Source organism: Colletes latitarsis, chromosome 1, assembly GCF_051014445.1.
Source record: "Colletes latitarsis isolate SP2378_abdomen chromosome 1, iyColLati1, whole genome shotgun sequence".
In the NCBI taxonomy this organism is placed as follows: domain Eukaryota; kingdom Metazoa; phylum Arthropoda; class Insecta; order Hymenoptera; family Colletidae; genus Colletes; species Colletes latitarsis.
In genome coordinates, this window is record NC_135134.1 from 43332328 (window position 1) to 43353419 (window position 21092).

Here is a 21092-nt window from a genome sequence, read left to right on the forward strand (position 1 = left end):
ACCTATTTGTAGGAAGAATACAAGCTCTATAAGTTGAAAATCTCGAATGTACAGTATTCTAAGTATTCCTACGACCCTGAGAATCCGTGACTCTACTAATTTGTCAAGAAACAAAAGATCCAAGAAAGGAGTCTCTGCTGTACGAAGTTTCTAGAATGCAGTTCTCGTTAACGAGTCGAGAATGCCCGCTAATGAATCCACACGTAACTTCAATTCGTTTGTTTGCACACTTTTGCTCCGTAGTCCGGGTGATGTATGTTAGCTCAGTTAATGAACTTTCGTTTTCCGGACACAAGTCGCCTTGATCATGTTTGATGGTACATACAATATGTGTATGGGAATACGAGAAGTAGGTGATTTCATGTTTCATGCAAAAATAAATTGATAGAATATGTGTAATTCAATAAATTTCGCTATAAATGTCTGTCGTGTCTATACAAAATGTATGGTAGTAATAATGTATAACCGACAGCATTAGTTTCTTCTAACTGACTTCGTACATACATACGTTCTGCGTATAAATTGTACGATAGAAACATACTGAGAAACCCATCAGTTTGAAATTTATTAATTCGCATGAAAACATTCGTTCTATATCTTTGATTCTTTCTTGCAAATAGAAATATTTGTTTCTTGGTTCTCAGTTTTAGGTTCTCTTTTTAATTTTTAGTATATATTAGCATTGTCTTATATTTTTCTGTTCGATCAAACGGATTGCCAAGTATGCTACGTCGACATGTGTGTACAAAACGGTATAGAATTAGGGTAAAATATAATTATAATTAATATTTTGTAAAATTTCTGAATCATTTAATTAAAAAAAAAGTAAGGTTCATATCTTTATCGAATTCTATGAAAGTACGCATAAGGAGGATGTTTAATACTAACCAAAATAAAAACTAGGAATATGAGACCATTCTTTTTCGTTTTAGAATACTCGTAAATCTTTTCCCTTTAGTGCGTCTTACCGTACAATGACGAGTCTGACTCATAAGTTTTTTTCATTAGGTTACACAATGACGAGCTTTACTCGTCGTGAATATCTAGTTGATGTACTAAAATCCACACATTTTCACATTCTGGTTCGTTATAGATACAACATATCCGTTCTTTTTGTGATCATTACGTACGTGAACATATTAAAAAGAATTAGATAATATGCATTTGGAAAATTACTGATAATTAATTTGTACGATAAAGAGCTAACGTACTTCGAAGTCATTAAAATCGGTAAGCTCACTGCTATCAACAAAAATATGAAGTTATTAGTAATAACTTATTAATAATCTGAAGTTATTAGTATAACTTATTAGTAATAACTTCATATTTTTTATCGAATTCATTGTCATCATAATCACAACGAACATCTAATTTCCACAAGTTGTGCGTACTGGCTTAAATAATAAAATATAAAAATAATAAAATAATACAAATATTAAGCTATAATGAGACAAGCGTTACAACGAAGAAGTTTATCGTCGACTGTAAACCGTGACGCGTAATGTACTAAAAAACACTGTTGCATTTTAAGTATTAATGATTTTAAAAAGCACAAAATGAAAATTCGCTAAACTACAGACAGAATGAAAAAGCATTTTGCAATGCCTTTAATTATACGAACAATTTACGGGATTTCGTGGCAGTCGAGCGGAATCGCGTTAAACGTTTTACGCGTCGCTAATTGTCGTGGAACTGCAAGTATAATATTTCCCCGTGAAAATGGCCATGGATGAAAATTGTGGTAAAAAAAGTGTACACGGGAAGCTCACGTGCTCTACCAACCTTGTAAAACGCGTGGAATGCACGCTATATTAAAACAACTAAAACAAAAGAGACTCAAGGTGTGTTTCTAAACCGTGAATACGTTAACGTATAATTTCGTCGTAAAATATTTTGATCGGTATTACCTTCTTTTTTTATATTCTTTATATTCCTAATTGAAATTTACACAAACCGTACAGTATAGTAAATATTTAGAAATTGTAAAAATTTCATTGAGAGTACATATCCAAGTTAGAAAGACACATTGTAGATCACAAAAGTATTCGAATTGTACATTTAATATTAGTTGATAGCAATATTAATTAAACTAAACAAACGTTTAGTGTAAAGTTGACGCATCTTTTGCTGTTATTACAGCCCTAAGACAGTTTTCCATAGAAAATACTGACTTTGAAATACTTGTGTCTGTAGACTGCCATACTTCAAGAAACAATCCTCTGTTTCAATTCATCGTTCGATGTAATCATTGTATTTCTTAATTTTCTTTCCATCTTGTTTCATAGGTGTTCAATTTAGGGTCGAGGTCAGGACTTTGGGGTGAATGTGGCAATGTGTGTGGAGTATCGTACATACACTAATCATTCTTGAACAATTTTTCTAGAAGTATTAATTTACTAGTAGACCTAATTTACTTACACAGTTTTTTTAATTTTGTACATACGAAGCAAGAAACTACTGATATTTTTTCCCTCGATCCTTAATGTGAAACAAGGGAGCATTCATGATACCGCTTTCATTCATACAAACGCAATATATGTATGTATCGATAAATGTGAATGGAATCGTGATGTCTATCCCAAACAGTGATTCAAAACTAAACGAATAAGTACTAATAAGACTTTGAGAAGAAATTTCTGTGCATAATTATCCTATATTCGTTTTTAGACTTCTTAGAAAATTAACGAAAAAAAGATACAGAGTCGTTAGTAATTTGAAGTTTTGAACGAGGCTTTAATCTTTGATCGTAGAAATATGTGTTCTGGAAAAAATGTATTCCGTTGCGTGTAATACATCGAGTAATTGAATTTCATTTTCTGTAAATTCCGTATATCTTATGGTTTCAAGGTCACCTTGATTTCTCCAAATGAAACGACGCGTAGACGGAATGCGAATTTTTTGGCTTTAATTACACCGACACTAATTACAAAATAATGTCGTGCTTAAATAATATCCTATATTTGTTGATAATTTCGAAATAGATGCAGGAAAATTGAGAAATTTGAAATATAGCAATGTCCGGGTTCGAGTATTTCGAAAAATGTCATCGTACTGTATTAATTTTATCTTTATATTGAAAAATCTTGTCAAGATATCTCATGTTTGATAATATCTAATATTTATTTAGGGCTGTGTTTACAAACATAATAATTTACCTTTCTAAACAAAAGTGATCTACATGTTGCCAATCACATTTTATTGAAATCTGAAAATAAATATTAGGAATTCACATTTTGACACATTTTGACACAGTAAATACTTAACAAATGATTTGATATCGTCACGTAACGAGAGCCACCCTCTGTATAGGAATACAATATCTTGGATATGCATGAATTATACTTAAAGTTTAAAAGATTGAACGTAGTTTATTACATGTGGTATCCTATTAATCCCGTAATTTAAGATGGAGAATAGAATTTTCATACTAAATATATAATAGATATAAATATACTCGTTTCGTTAAAAAATGCTTGAAGCGTAAGGTGCGAAATTATCACTTTATCAAAACGTGGATGTGCGTCTAACGTGATTCTCAGTCGTTGGTAATCTCACTGAGTATGTTATCGTGAAACGGTACAAGTTTGACAAAAGTACAGACATTACGTTCATGGGAATGACCGTTTCACAATGATTACAGTTTTTCCCGTTGCTGGTTTTACCTTGATCCTGATTATCGGGTAATTTATAAGCCGTATACATTTTTCGAATGAAAGGGCGGCTACCGGTAGCTTATCGATTTCAAGAACCGATTTGTTCGAAAGCAGGCCTCGAGCTGTGAGAATTCTTACACCGGGAACCCTTTCAGGGTTCAAAGAAGTGGGCGAACCAGTCCGCTTTGAAACGATGGCCGAGGACCTCGATACTGCCAGTAAACCGTGTGCAGTTAGTTGTGTATGTCCATGGTCATGCACATCCATTGAACAAAATTGCTCGGTTGCGCTTTAGAAATCCGATTCTAATTTAGGTATCGTGACTTCGAACAGCTCGATGCGTTTCTCGAGAATGCGTGTTCCGTTGTTGAATTTTTCTGTACGTGTACCAAACACGGTCCGAGGTGACGCTATTAACATTACTTACAAATGCGGAGAGCACTACAATTTTATAGTTTGTTTGAAAATGATAAAAATGAGGAGGGGGGAGAAGAATTTAACAAAACGAAAACTCTAAAGTATATAAAACTCAATGATATTTCTACGTTTTTCGTAATATTAACACTAAAACTACCAAAGCAGTCAAAATGACCCATTCGTAATTTCTAACAAAAATTGTAACAAATTTACTCGATTGAATTTTTGAAAATTTACTGTAATTTTCTGTAAGAGAATGTATAAACACTTATTTCCATTCTATTATGGTACAAATAAATAGTTCTAGTGTTAAAACCAAAAATTGAAAACATTGTTTGCGAGTTTTCATATTGTAATGCAAAACAATAAACGAAAATTTTTTCTTGAAATTGTATTTTAGGCTGCCAAGAAATATAATATATACGACGTGGTTTATATAATGCAAATAAATATAATTTCTTGAAAGTTTTACGGATCCGCGTGAAACAGCCAAATCACTCGGAACATTTTATGGGCACGTCCTATAATGCTAACTATGAATAGAATTCCTGATTGAAATACAGACCTTATGGTCGATACCAGAATTCGACGAAACACGCAGTCGTCGTAGTTCCTCGCCTTGAACAAAGTCCCACTTTGAACAATTTATACCAACCTTCGGAAACTACCAATTATAACGTGTTATTTTAGAAATTATTAGGCTGTATCTGTTTGCCAAGCGCAAACGAAGAATATCGATGGAAGAAGAATTTGAATAGGTTAATTGAAATTATAGTATTCTAATGAAATTCTATTTCACAAGTGAAACAATTCCAAACATAAAATGTATTGTATGCAACAGAAAAATTTAACGTTTTATCGAATGAAAAATAAAATTGTTTAATTGTGTGAATAAAATTGTCTGGTAATAATGTCAAGTTTAAACTTTTATGGTTTGGATAAAAACACACTTGTAATATTGACTTCTTCGATAGTTCAAAATGTTTTGCCATTCAAATGATTTTGCAGTTATTCGAATATTTGAATAATCATAGGTTGTTAGTTAAATAAAACTAAATATCTGAATGCATGACACTACGGTCAATTTCTTTTCTACGGTAAATATTTTAAAATTGTATAATTTTTCTCGAATTAAATATCATTTTATTTAACGTTTTTATAGAATATTTTGCTATGAATGATAAGTATTCCCAACGTACCATATTTATATTGCCTCTGTTCCTCTGTATATTATATAATTCTATATAGTATAATAAAGATGTTACCATTATTATTATACTTTTTATAAATTTTCTTAATTATATAATACAACACGAACAGGTCGTTTCTAATTTCTATAGTCGGGACAAAATTAACTGATCCATCAAGGCTGTACTCCTCACTGTAGATCACGCCAAGTACAAATTACTTTCCTGTCATGAAAAGATGAAGGGTAAAGCGACCGATTAGTCGATCACAATGGTGGGAACAATCGTGGCTTTGAGCAGCCAATTAATTTTGCTCGGATCGTTTTCATCCCTAGGCGGGAAATCTGTTTTTAATTCAAGAAGAAAAATAAAACGAATGAAAAACTCGGCGTTGCAAGACATCGATTTGCAAACGGAAACATATTCCGGATTCCTACAAAACCTACAGAATTAATTTTACGCAACGAATATTGGCATTCCGTGTTCCTGCAACGATCGTAATCGAATATTGCAGAATTTCAATAAACGATAAATCGTGAAAATGTAATAAACTTAAAACTTATTAAAGGGAATTTCGATGTTGGTGATTCGATCGCCTTTCGTGCGTCGATTGCCACCTGCACTGGCCGATCAATTTCCGAAATACATGACCGAGCACCTTGAAATATTTCGCCCCGGGGACATTCGGGAATAAGTAGCAAGTCGAATACCTCTTTTCATGCAAATTGCACACGCAACCGTCGACGCGGGTAAGAAAAATTATTTGGTTCGTCTCATTCTTCGCAGAGTCCAATCCCTTGAAACCGAAAATACACTCCTGGCGTTTCGCCAAAGCGAAGGCGCGCGCACACGGTGACGCTCGTACTTCTTATTTTTCTCGTTTACAAGAACTTTCTAATTTCCTTTATAGACCCTTTGAAGAAGATTCCTCGAATGTAATTTGACCGTTCTTTTGGCTCTTTTTTCCTGTAACTGCACCAGAAAATAATATACGATTTCGAATATTACGTACGGTTACAAAAACATTCGTTGTCAGGATCTATGAAGATTTCTACTTACGAAAGTAATACATTAGGTCGTCCTATAACTTCGTACTGTTCGATATTCTGAAATTGACGAGGATAAAATTTGTAATTCAATAGAATACAAACAAAATTTGTCAGTTCAGGGAATTTCTGAAATATACTAACATCAACAATTATCAACCTATCCAGAAACTCGATACTAATAAGATCATACGTCTTAGAACAGGACAATTTGTTATGGAAAATAACATTGAAATAAGAAATCGTTATTTAAAAATGCATTGTTTTGAATTCGATTAGAAATAAATAACTATGTTAATAACAAACTAATATCAGGTGTCGTGGATATCAACCTTCTTTTTGTAATCGCGTTTACGTTTGTATTTCTCATATTAAATTGATTTACTTTCCACAAGTAGTGATTATCGTTTCGATAAAATCTTGTATTACCATTTATATGTGTTTATAGTTATATGTATTATAGTGATATGTATTACCATTTATCGAATTATATTATTTTTATACAAATTATTCATCGAGCAGTGCCAATTTCCGCAATGAGTAAATGTTTGGAAGTCTGCCTTTTAAGAGCGTATCTCATCATATAAACAGCTTTTTGCTTTAAAATTTAAACTTATCGTTTGGTAATTCGTAGTAGAGCTGGGATTTTTTCGGCATCGAAAGGTCGTCGAGGAATGCGTAACTATTGAAACGAAAGCCAGCCACTAACGGCCGTGTAGGAATACCAGAGCCAATGTAAGGATCGTAAAGGTACGAACCCTTGGTTCGTTCCAAGTTCGAGGAAAACGGGACACTTTAATGATCTTCTGTAACATTGGAATCTCGTTCTGCTTCGAATTTCTTCCTTTATCTCTTCGTCTTTTAACTGCGATCGGAAGAAGTTGCGTGGACTCGCAACAGTAATACGAGCAACGATGGTTATATTTCTCAGAAACCATCGAATCTCGTTAATTGAATATCGATTTTATCAGTACTTTTAAATTCTTAATAAACATACAGGAAAACTAACAAAACATTATGTCTTATTTCTCGACAATTTTTATTATATTAGGTTGTCCCATATGTTCGTGCCAAGTTTCGTACTGCACCTCAAAGCAATATTTCATACATATCATGGGCTTTGATGAAAAATAGTAAATTTTATCACCTCTCAATGGTTCAAAATATACAAGGCGAGTCTTATAATATGACGACTTCAAATATCTCATAAATTATTTGTTGTACGAAAAAATGTTTCAGATAAATGTTGCACGGTTTATATGAGGAGACACGATACTGTAATCGATTTTACGTTATTTTGCTTCTTTGTCAAGGCATGGAGAGAGTTTGAGAGCATTGGGTGCTACGAAAGAAACCGGGTACGTTAGTAATATTATTGTGCATTGAATAATGGTCAGATTTGCGAAGGATTCGACGCGTTAGCGCGAAAGTAATACTGGCGCGGGGCCAATTGCTAAAATGTTACAGCCAATTTCGAAGAGAGATGGTGGAAAAAAAAAGTAAACCGGTTACAAAAGAGCGAGGTGACGCGACGGGTTCATCGCCACTGGAGCTGATCCAAATACTTTCGACTTTTCGGGAAGACGATTTTTATCGGAACTTACGTGTACGGTTGCCATGAAAAAGATAAATGATTACGCCCGCGACTCTGCCACCGTGTAATTGAGTTCTTTTTTTTTTGTTTCAGGTATGTATCTCCCTTTCCTTTCGTCTGTATCTTGGCGGCGATTCAAGGTAACGAGCGCTTCTACTTACTTTGTTTTAACGCCGATTTTTCAGTAAAAGCAGTTTTATCCTCCATTTCGAAAGGTTAATAATGATTTCACGACAAATAATTAATCTAGAGTTTAAGACTATACTCGTGATGTTGTTCACGTTGAAGTATAATCTCATACGTTCAATGAAATTTAAGGATTCTTTAAATCTTAAGTTTCATTAAGTTACTTAACTCGGTAGAAAATATTCTATGTATATTATCTTCGCTTATGTTCTATGTGTTAATCCAACTTCGATTTAATCGATGAGTCAGTTGCAAAATTGACAATTGTACTTTCACAATTGTGTGTACATAAGTACAGTTAAAATGAAATTTTCATTTTATTTGAAAAGATAAATTTCTTCTTTCTTTCTTTCTTAGCATTTCTCTTCAAACACCTCCAATTCTCTCTCTTCAATTTAACGAAATGTAACTATTACAACGTACAATAAAAAAATAGTTTTTTTGGATCTTAATGCTCTACAAAATAAATTACTGTACCTGTTTGAATGGAATGCTTGTTTCAAACGAAATTACACCGAACAATACAAATAATAGCTATACGAGTCTCTTTGTTACAGCTCCAATACTTTATTGCCGTACTATAACGAATCTCACTCATCATCAAGACTTACATTAAATATATATTAAAATCAACACATTTTTACATTCACGAGGTATTCGTGAAACAAATCTATTTTTTTTCGTGGTCATTCCTTGTACGAACAAATATAAACAAAATTAAATAGTATACATTTAAAAAATGAATTGGAACTAAATCGTACGTCAAGGGGTTAAGAATAACGTAATCGTTTCGAACAATGTATTCAAGTAATGCATGTCTAATCTTTACAAATTGTTTAAATGTGTTCCGTGAGTGTTCTTCTCTAGCGTCGAATTATTATTAGCTTAAATTTCTTTGATTACCCCAAATTAAATACACGATTCAGTCATTACGAATCCCCGAAATGATAAAAATGAAGGTTGTCCGCGTGGAAATGAAAACTAATGGTTCATGTGGGTCGAAAATCCACCTCCGTTAATAGCCCGATTTTACTAAATACCTCTAATTCGAGCAGACGCCTTGCGCCAGCATCCCCTAATAACGTTAGTCATCATAAATTTATTTCCTGCCTCCGGTTAACGCGCACACACGACATTGGTGCAGCTTGTTGGACGGTTATGCGAGGTCTTTGTAACATCGTGGCCAACATCGACCACCAACGTTGCAACAAGAAAATACGGGGAACGCTCAAAGTCAGCAGGAACGACGGCGAAAGAATCGCAAATTACACGAATCGTTAGCGAATCGTGTTTCCCTCGCGCGGAAACTATAACCCTTTCACTATCCTCGAGCAACGTAGGAAAAAGTTAGCTGCAAGCAAAGATTAAGGGGAGACTGGAGGGCTACAGCTCTGACCTTCTTCCTTCAAGAGACTTCCATTTTTCAAATACTAAAATAATTTTCTACAAATATTAAGTCGTTCCATATGTTCATGCTTAGATTTTCACTACGACTTGAATATTTCGAACCATGGAATTTTATGAAAAACAGTAAACCCGTTCTCGTTTGACAACTCCCTCCCCCACCTTTGGTAAAGTCATCATATCGTCGCTAGTGTAAATTTTATACTTTGAGCTTTGATACAATGTCCGTTTCAAGTTTCTATGAATTGTTGATGTTGGTTTGTTTAAATTGTCATTTTGTTTGTTTTCTACTAAATTACAAATTTTTATCATGATTAATTTGAGAATGTCGTACAGCACGAACTTATAGTATAACTAAACGTATGCACATTGTTTCCTATTTTATTAGTTCTTTTTATCTAAATTATTAATGCAGAAGAGAAAATATATCAAGATAATACGCGTAAATGAAGAAAAAAAAAAAAGTTTGGGTAATTGGAGTAATATACAGAAGAATGGGAGCAACTAAACTAAATTAGAGAAATCATATCTTGGAAGACTAAACTGTGATTATGTATGAAATTCAGTCTATAATTAAAGCGTGTTAAAATATAGCTGTGTCGAGCTTTAATATTACTCGTTAATTGAACGTATCGCTTATTAATTATTAAAGATACTACTGAACAAGTTTGTAGGATATTCAAATTGATATTTGTGCTCATGTTACGGGACAAAATAGATTAACTGTTGATCCCGAAATGATACAGTGGACATAGTGGTAATCAATCATGTATATTGTATCTTCACACGTGATAATCAGTTTTGGCCCGAATACCTGACCATGAGTCTCACGCGTGGTTGTAGGGCAAAGGGTTAAGAAAAAAATTCGTCTAATAAAGGGTTAAGCGCCCAGAAAGAAATAAGTATCCTGTTTCTATCGATAGAAAAGTTCTAAAAGAGACTTTCGAGCAGCACTTAGGGATTTCCGATGATCGTGAGCCGGCGTTGAACCATTCGACCTCTCGAACGTAGTCTAACGGCCGACCTGGAAACAGTGTACCGTTCGAGGGGATGAAAAAACGCAGATGTGCTGATTGAGGGATCATGTCCCGTCACGTCGAGCGTGCCGTGTCGTCGAGACTATCCTGGCGGGCCGTTGGTTCGCCGATCGCGCAATCGTACGATCTGCTTTCGAGAGGAGCCGCCGAACGCCACTCTCATTAGCAATTCATTAGCGGCGGGTTCTAACGCGTTAACAGCGAAATCCATTAAACGAATTGTAGTCCCGGAGTTCGACCTCGCCGCGGGTGTATCGAGAAGCGTCGAGATCCGCCGGTAGATTATCGGTATTTATGTAACACCTTCGCGGACTCATTGCGGACAAGTCGGACAAAGGGGCAAGGTGAAGAAAGAACCTTGCCCCTTGCTTGTATCCGTTCCGCAAACTAAGCTATAGTTCGAGAAACGTACGCCCACGCGGCGGACGAACACGGACCGATCCTCTCGCTGCTTTCGACAGATTTGGATACGGCCGAGAAATGGAAAGCAGTTGTTCCCTCGACCTAATTGCCTGTCTGAGCGTTTCGCTCGCGTCTTCCCTACCCGGTCGTTTACCCTTTTACTTTTCTGAGACACGCAACTCGAGCGTACCCTTGAACGGCACCCTCGACGGCCGTTTATCCGCAATGCAAACTGCTACGAACGGCGAGCCTATCTTTATTGACATCGCCGTGCATCGATACTCTGCCCGAAATTAGCCGATTCGAGAGTGGCAGCGCAACTTGCACGCTCCATCGAGGAGAAATTATTATTATTATCATTCATTTGTTAACGGGAAGAAAAAAATCCTTTAGTATAAAAGATATAATATGTAAGGGACAACAAATGTGGATTATACGTATAGTAGATATGTGTAATGTATGGCCAGAAATTTCCTTGAAATTTCATGCGTATACAGTGAGGAGCAAAATTGAACACACATACGACATTTTAACAAAAGTAATTTTTTATTCATTATTTGCATGTAGAATAGAAAAGAAACAAAATACTTAGTATTATTTACAATCTTCTGGCTTTTAAAAAGAAATTTAACATTTGTGATATCATTATTATTTCGCTTCGTACAATTTTTAACCTTGATAATTGCTTCAATGCGAAAAAAAAAATTTCAAATCGTCCTGGAAAAATTATTTTCGGTTACGGGGGTCGATTACAATCATTTTTGGTGAATAGACATACCCTCGAAATCCTAACCAGTTTCGAAAAAAAAATTCCTTACCGAAAATATAATTTCAGGCCAGAAATGCTTCTCGTAAATTTCATGCGAATCTTTAAAACGTCATAACTTCCGAACGGATTGGACGATTTTAATGTTTAAAAAAGCAAACTACGCGTATTTTGGTAGAGAATATGTACAAATCGCAAAAATATTCGAAAAGTTGGTCCTTAACCCCGTAAAGTTAGAAAAACCCCATAAAAATGCTCCAATTTTCAAACAGCCATAACTCCTACAATTGTGAATATATTTCAATGAAACTTTTTTCTGAAGTAGAGCTCATGGATACCTACAAAAAAGTATTAGACAATTTTTCTGTAGGGCGTCAAACAAAATTACTAAAAGTGAAAAAGGAATTTTTAAGAAAAATCGACAGGGGGTAGGTGCCTAAATTTTTCGACGGAAAAAAGAATTTTCAAGTCGTTCTGAAAAAAATATTTTTGGCTGCAAGGGTCAGTTACAATCATTTTTGGTGAATAGACACACACACGAAATCCTACCCATTTTCGAGAAAAAAATTCGAGTAGGTGCCCAAATTTTTCGACAAAATTAAAAAATTTCAAATCGTTCTAAAAAAATTATTTTCGGTTACGGGGGTCAATTACAATCATTTTTGGTCAATAGACATACCTTCAAAATCCTACGTGCTTTCGAGAAAAAAATTCAGTACGGGCGGAATTTTAAACGTTAATAACTTTTTAACGAAGCCTCCATCAACAAATTAGTATTCTTGATTTCCGTCTTATTTTTGCCTCTAGAATCTCCCATTAAAATTTTTCCCAAGGGTGACCGAACACCCTGTATATTTTTGTCTCCGTATTATAGAGTCCCGTGTAGTATTTCGAGTTTGGTAGTGACTGCGTCCGACAGTGGCACCCTTGCAGTTATATTTAAGCCCTGGCACCCTACACACTCAAGTCAAACCATATCGCGGTACCTGGACGGGTGCTGCTGGTAAATGTCCCGAGCTTTGTCTTCGGAACCATCAGCAGTCTAAATGCGGCCGAATGCTTGCGCTCGCTTATAGCGTGACGGTGTCAAGGGCCGCTTAATATAGGTAAGCTCGAGTTCGATGCACCTTTTGCGTACACGCGCGTAAACGCAGTCTGCATTCAGGTATTTAGGAGATTCTGTAGACGTGTATGAAAATTCTTCATTCAGAATGCAGAAAAGTAACATTAAATTTTGTCTGTCGTCACGGACGAACAATCCCTCGAAGAACATTCCAACGAATATTGTGGCGTGTTTGCGAGGGTAGTCGCGTCGCAAAATTTTTTTTGGAATAAGGGGTTGTGAAAATCGATAATTGATAAACCGTTACTTTTGTAGTGAAAAAATATATAACGAAAGTTACTGCAAATTAAAGGAAACTTCTTTTTTCTATAGAAATTTTCGATAACATAGATAGGAATCGAGATAAACGAAACTCAGTTATTCTATTTGTTTTTTTTATTCCTATCGTGGGGAAACGGCTATTGTAATGAAACTTAAAGCGTAGATACAGCTCGACATAAAATGTAAACTGTATGATATTTCAAACTTTTTGACTGGGAAGGAAAATTGTAGGCGTTGTCAATCATAAAATCTACGAAATCTCGTATGCTGTATTTTTAACAGCAAAAGCACACGTCACAAGGGTTGCAGAAAATTAAATTTAGAGGCATTCGTTGTACAGAAATTTTTGATATGCTGAATAGCAAGCTAGAATTCAATAAGCGATAGAAAAAAATTGTTAAAGAAGAAATTGAATGATACAGTAATGTCTACTTTTCTATTATTTAGTGGCGGTTTCCTAAAAAATTTATGACTTTCTCAGTAATCTCATTCTTTTATAATTCGTTGAACGTTCTTTAATTATGTATTAACTCTAGTTTCTTTTGCAATTTGACGTCCTGTAAGAACTGAATTGGAAGCCACCCTTGAAAAGTTTTTGCTCTTGGTCGTCGACCAGAGTACTTTCTCATATATTATTCTTCATTTTCTAAGTAATTACAGCGATTTCATTTTTCTTTCATATTGATAATTACTTTGATCTTACTGTTACTTAATTTCTTTCAACCTGATAATATTTGACAAATAATATTGCAAATAGAATTACTTGAAGTATTTATTACAGCCCCCTTGTTTCGCTGACAAATTACAACTATTTTATAATATTATCACGGAAACCTGTGTTTTCATTTATAGTTTCGAAATTTCATTATTAAGAAATTCGTGGAACCGTATAAAGTACGTCTATGCAAAGTGAATAAAAAAATTTAGAGTGGAAGAAGAACATTTTTGGTGGAATGCATTTTTATTCCAGTATGTCTTCTATAATTTTGTCACGGAGTGTATAATTTCTCTTATGAATGAATGTTTAATAACTATGTATTGTAACTAATCTTCGCATATTATACGTATGATTGCACTCCATAAAACTATTTCTTAAATAGTATAGTATTACTGTTTTATAGAAAAGATACACAGAATAACGCGTTGAACTGTTTGGCAACCTAACGTTATTCTTGGGAAAGATGGATATATCAATTCCACCGCGATTATGTCGTTCAAGACGTGCAATAAATTGCGTGTCGTGAAGCGAATTTAAACTTTCGCGGTGTCGTGTGAAAAATTGCGGTGCAGCTAGCAAGATCGAGTGAAATATAATTCAGATCTCTGTTGCGACAGTATAATGCAGAAAAATCGTAGATTTCCGTAGGTTCGAACGATTTTCTATTCGTAAAATGGTGACGTTACTACTGAAATTTATAGCATTTATATTCGTTGAACAATAAATGCATTAATTATATACTGAAACAAATATTCGTGCATAAGACATAATCTTTAAATATGTAATAAAAATTTTGTCTCTTCTGCCACAGTAATTGAATATTTATGTTGGATTTTGTATCAACGATGCTGCAACAATTTTCTATTTTTAAAGTTTAACGTAAGTTTTCGCTTTTATCGACGAGAAACAAAAAGGAGTTCTTTATATTAATTTTTATATAAATTAAGAATGACTAAAAACGGAATGAAACAACTATAGAAGAGTTTTAATTTTAACTTCCAGAGACAACAATAAATAAATGTAACTCGTCGTAAATCGTACATTTCTGTGGTATTTTAATGAATGCATATTGATCAGAACAGTGCATGACTTCCATACTTTTTGATGCAACCTTGATTTAAACGAACATTTTTCCGTTTAATGAGACAGTCGAAATGAAAATTCGTTTGTAAATTATTATCGTAGAATCGTTATCGGTGTTCGAGACGTTCAACGGATTGGAGTAAAATTGATACATCCCCACAATTTCACAGTTCGACTACGATAGCATTTATCAAGTTTGATATAAACCCGAAAAATCATCAAAATTTTAATGTAAACTTGTTTGCTTTTGATTTTGCAATTATTATCAATAATTGTTCTTTATCTGTAACTGTGTTTAAAAATGAATAGACTTTCACTTTCAAAATTAGTAAAAAAGAATTAAGAAAGGCTTGATTTTAATTCGTAATATCCAGATTTTTAAAAGCACATAAACTGCCATGTTTTTGTTATAACTCGTGCAGTGTTCCATGCGAGGGTTAAATCACATTATAATTAAAACATTTATATTCTATTCGTGGCGTGTGTGTGTTTTTATAATGCACATTCTCTTCTGAAATATTAAAATACATCACCTACTCACTTCGTCCATTTAGCCGAGCGTTATTTCGTTGGATTCGTTATGAGTACGACTTTGCAGCTGAAATTTCTATGTAATGTAACGTGACCCGTGGATGTCTTCGATGTTATCACTTTATAATTCATGACGGTTAGTGTGCCGGCAGGAGACTGAATTTCGTCGTGCTTACGATTTACGGTTGCACGTACAAGTAGACCTGAAAGTATCAAGGTGTCGGAACGTTGAATATATTCTTATTCTTCGTAGCCTAAGAGTCATCTCTCATGGAATGGTACATTCAAAGCACAACTTTCTCTGCGTGTTTATCCCTATACACCTAGTGCCTAACTACCGTGGGAGTGCTGGTTACTTTCTTAACTTGGACTCGCTTTTAATGGCATTACAAATTTGTAAATAGACGTTTGCTAGTTAATAAAATATGTAGCAGAAATAGTAACGCAGTCTTTCGTTTTTCACAACATAGAGACAATTTATTTTCTGGTTGCAGATTTTTCTAACAAAAAAGTTTATTGTGAAAAGAAATTCCTTAGTTGGAGTCTTAGGTTACCTAGACAATATATTGTAATCTGAAAACAAGATTTTATTTGTAATTCTTAGCATTATTAATACGTATATTTTCAAATATATTACAATATATTATACTTACAGAATTACCTAACTTCTTGACGAGAACCTAAATAGCAAAGTCAAGACGTAGAAAACCTAGAATTGCTGTAATTTTGTCCTGGCAAGTCTAAATAAAATAACAAACGATTCCATTTCTGTTGTGCTAAATTTTAAAAATAATTTTGTTCTACAATAAAATTTTCGTCGTTCTTTGTGGAACAGGTAGTTTTTGGAATTTTAATGTTTGTCTCGACCTGTGCTTCGACTACCCGAAAGTTACAGGCAACCTGGGTAATCTTATTTGATAAGAAACTTCCGTAACCCGACACGGACCGATCCCTCCTCTCGTCTCCAAATATGTCTTGGATACCTGAAAACTTAAGCTAACGGGAACCTGTGCTAAATTAGCACCTTTCTGTTAAAAGATAAGTCGAATAGCTTCGAAGGGCGAACAAGAGATAGAATTTTTTTCCAGAAATTATTTTTCTTTAGCATATTAAAGATACTTAATATTTTTGAAGCAGGTACACGTGACTTTATTTCTTGCCTAGATTTGGAAAATTATTCAAAATAAATTCAAATGCTTAAAATACATATATTTTAATTCTGTTCTTAAATAATAATAAATAAAACAAAATGAATTTATATCGAAGAACGTCTTTAATCAAAACTTGACCAATTAATATATTCAAGTAATTTATAAAATCTATGTAGAAATATTTATTGGAGCCGAAAGATAATAAATGTGCACTGCGATGTTTAACGAACACAGAATGATAACGAGTAAAAATAATTTCGATTTGTTTAATAGAAAAATTACAATCTTTGAAAGGGTAACAAAAAAATGGTCCAAAAACGACAGCTTTCCTTTACGGTCCTCGTCTCTGACGGCAAAGGCGTTAATGTTCTCGTCTCAACGGACCACCTTGTATGCAAATCTCTTACCGGTTGTTCTTTTTCGCTATTAGAATACAATATGTGTTCTCCGTTCGCGTTTGCCAAGTTCAGAGATGAATTCTGGATCTGTAACGTTACGCTTGGTAATTCACTTCGCTCGATATTGGAGATTTTCAGTCGGTAAGGCAAGGCTTTCGACGTATTTAGTTACATTAAATAGAAATATAAAGGCTTAATACAAATTGTCAATGCAATCAGTGTGCGCCGAGGAAACCTGTTATTTCTGTTGAAGATACGAGGAGACAGCGAAGGCTTCGCAGGGTCCGTAAGCGATACGAGAGAAGGAAACCGAGACTTTGCTTGTGTAAGCTTGAATAAACCTTGAGACAACCGACCGAAACCCTTCTCTCCTTTTCGCTTCTCTTTCTTCTCAGCGTCTCGTTCCCAACAGTCTTCCTTAATTTGTCCGAGACTCTTCAAGTCAAACTCTGACCGGGCATGTGTTCTCGATGTCATTTTCTACCTACGCGAAATTGCAAAATGGAATAGGAGAAATTCATCAAACGACAAATAGGTTGCTGTAATAAACTAATTCTGCCTTCCTTTTAGGCGAGAACAAGATGAAGAGGAACGTAGCGTCGCATACATATGAAACTAAATATTATAATATAGCTAGGAACAGGCTGAATGCTTACCGAATAATTATTCTATTATTTACGAGCCCTTCAAATTTTCGATTCACAATTTACTAGAGTTACTTTTCGAAAGTATAAAATTGATTTCCGTGTTCATTTTTTTATTCTAAAGTCTAAAATGTAGAATCTCGTTTATCTAATTGATCCAATGTGCCAGACTTTGAGTCATTTGTATTCCAGTAAAAACTTTATTACAGCACGAACAGAATAATACTAATTTCACGGTAAAAAAATCTACGAGTAACCTGTATAGTTTCTTCGTAATATATTTACCGAGAAAACAGTACTTTCTGATCTTTTTAATTAGCAATTTAAAATTACTAGTAGTTTCTTCGATTCTCTAATACTTAATTTTACATACTGTTTCTTCTAATTTTTTTAATTTCTTTGTAACATAAAATAATGACGCGAAGGAAGTAACGGAGTATTACGTAAAGCAGACTTCGTAAAATGTTTTTGTTTATCGTTTGGTTCGATATCGATATGGATTGAAACGTTGGAGCACATAGTACGCCAGGACAGGGCTAATTCAACTTTCAGCATTTTATCTTAAATTCGCGATTCAGGCTTGCCGACGGTTAATTGGGTGAAAGCGATGCGAACGACCGGACGGCAGAATTAATTAAGCGATTAAGTTAGGTAGCTCGCGAGGTCTTGTTAAGAGGTTAAGTTTCGAAATTGGGGACAACCAAGCCGAGGTCAGAGTTCGTAGCTCGAAAGTGACATGTAACTATATGTTGAACACCCACGTACGACGTTGTAATTTAAGACACGAAAAGCGTTCGGTGGATGTTGCAACATCTATAATTCAGGATCGTTAGGGGAGAAAAATTAGCACAAGGACGTGGTGATTTATCGACATTTATCCGCAGAATTGATTCACGAACGAACACGAGCGATCTCTATGCTCGAACGTGAATTTATTTTGATCGCGAGAACTTCACGAAACCTCACGATGCATCACAAATCCTTCATAAATTATGAAAATATGAGAGCAAAAATTCAGAAAATTATGGAACTCTGGGAATATGTAAATCACAAGTAGACAATACGTAAATTATGTTGCTGTCTGAATTTACTCTAAAGGGTGAAATCAACCACTGAAAATTCAGCTATTTTTCGTTTTTAGTTTGTAACTGACAAACTATAAGAGATAGGAAGAAGTGGCTGTAACGTATAATATTTACGATTTTTATATTTGATGAAATTATTATTGGGATATATAAAAGTGACAATTTGGAACGTCGTCTTTCCTATTTCCCACTTATTATCGAGATAAACTGAATCGCTTTTCGTACAAAGAAGCCCCTTTCTTCCGAAGGAACGCACCCCCTTCGACACCAGATATTTTCTTTAGCCAAGTCGTATGGTTTCCTGCACCTACTCCGACCCCCTGTAACGGTGAAACAATCACTCCAATTGACTCTCACTTTTCAACATATGCGGCTGTTTACTTTTGCGCCTGGTAGAAAAACTAACAGAAACCTTAATTTCTTTTTTTTTGCACAGCTACGATAGACTAGGGTGAAACGTTATGTATTCTAGGTGCAAACATTTTATAACGAAAGGGTTAAATCTCATTATATTCATACAATTCGCATAAAATTCTATACCCTTTCAAATACTATCTGACGCAGCGATATTTAGGGGCATCAAGTTCTTTCTCCAATGAATGATGTTATTTGTACTTCACAAACGAAGAAGAATCGCATACACAGACCTACAGTTGATAAAATTTTATTCGAAATGAAAATAAGGAATCATTATTAGAAATAACACATTTTTTAATTTATGTAATGATATCTGAAAATAAACGAAATAATTGATTCGCTTGGAATAACAGACACTTTAGGTAATGCAATTATTTCTTAATCTTTTATTTAAAATCAAACACCGATGAAAAAATAATGGCGAAGACAGTTTTACTTACACTTTCTACGAAATTTGGAATGCAAATTGTTTAAAGTATTTTTTAGTATATTGTTTTTACTTTTCAAATCAGTTAAATCAGCTTAATAGATTAAATTAAGTACACCGTAAATTCAATTACGAATTGTTGGCTATTTAGTATCGATAATATAGCGCGATAATCCACGAAGAGCAAAGTTGTCTTAAACTTTTGTCCGCAACTGTATCTTGCATCGCAAGGCTTCTTGACGAAGTAGTCGTGGATGAAAGATAACCCGTTTGAATAAAATGTTCATCGAATATAGAAAGTTCCACTGTCATTGCGAAACGAAAGGTTGATACGTTGAACGTAGTGTTTTCGTTATTTGGTCTATTCTCGGCTAGGATTCGTAGGCGTTTTGCACCTACCTGGAATACACCTACAACGACGAAGACGGATGTGGGTGAAAGACAAAGTAGATAATAGCATAGTGATCGTTATTTCCGGCACGCTAGCGGCGAGCTGAACTTTTATACGATCGAGTTTTCGTACACGGTTTGGTTGTGCATCAACGGAAACGGTGTTTGTCACGGAACCAACAACTTCCTTCCGCGATTTGTTTCACTTTTGTAACAAAACAAACCATTTCTCTGAAAGCAAGCGCGTACGATTGTTCGAAATTACGACGGGAATATTTATAGATCTCTTGTTTAGTCTTGAAGATTCGTAGAATACGATGGACGTAAACAGTTTATTCAAATTCAAAGTACCTACGCGAAGTAGAACGAAAAGGATACGCTCGATTGCACAGGACGACGAAAACTAATTTTTGAAAACGAACTGAAAAGAGTAGATTTTTTGCAAATTTTTGGACTGTGAAATCGAATATGATAGCTGTTTTCTTTGTAGCAATTTTTTTTATTACGCAGGGAAAATGCAGTTAATGACAAAAAGAAAATAAAAATTTTTAAGGAATGAAAAAAGTTTCGTTCTTACGTTAAAATGATACAAAATAAATGAACTGGTAAAGTAATTTTCAATGTTTCTGTACAATAGCTTACGATTTAAGAGCAGAGAAATTAAAGTAATATTTGCCCATTTATGTATATATTAATATATATTTGTATCACATGTTGAATTAACATCATTTTGTAAATTCGAAACGATTCGAAGCATCCCAAATCCCATGGCATTTACGTACAAATAAAACCTAAACTTTGTACTATGTATCCGCTATTTGAAATAATGTTCATTACAAAATAGAGGTACGTAATTTGTAAATTTTCAGAAACAAAATAGCCCTTTGTCTCTTTGTTTCTAAAAGAGAACGGTGAAGTTGGAATATTTGTCGGAACGCGTTGTCAGTTTTTAATTAAACGCAGCGGATCTATGGAATTGTTCGTGTGGTTTTGATGTTTCATGTTTTCGAAACGAACACGCGTTTTATGGGATGTACGATCGCTTCGATATTTTTTAAATTTTGGCAACGGTTTGTATCGATTTTTTACATGTTGCCAACGCAGATGCATGTACGCCAGGTTGCGGCAAATACGCGACGTCAGAGAAAAGAGAGAGGAAAGGAATGAAAAGG

General features: G+C 34.5%; 1 protein-coding gene across 5 annotated transcripts in view; it reads left to right on the forward strand.

Moving 5' to 3' along the window:
* The window catches only part of Gukh (NHS actin remodeling regulator GUK-holder), a 138129-nt gene that overhangs the window by 53490 nt on the left and 63547 nt on the right, over positions 1-21092 (forward strand). Inside the window, exon 2 of one of the 5 annotated variants that reach the window (XM_076765693.1) lies at positions 7991-8037. The exons of the other annotated variants lie outside the window; for them this stretch is intronic. The gene's annotated coding sequence lies outside the window, so the exon portion shown is untranslated. The remainder of the gene's footprint in view (positions 1-7990; positions 8038-21092) is intronic. 5 annotated transcript variants of the gene reach the window in all.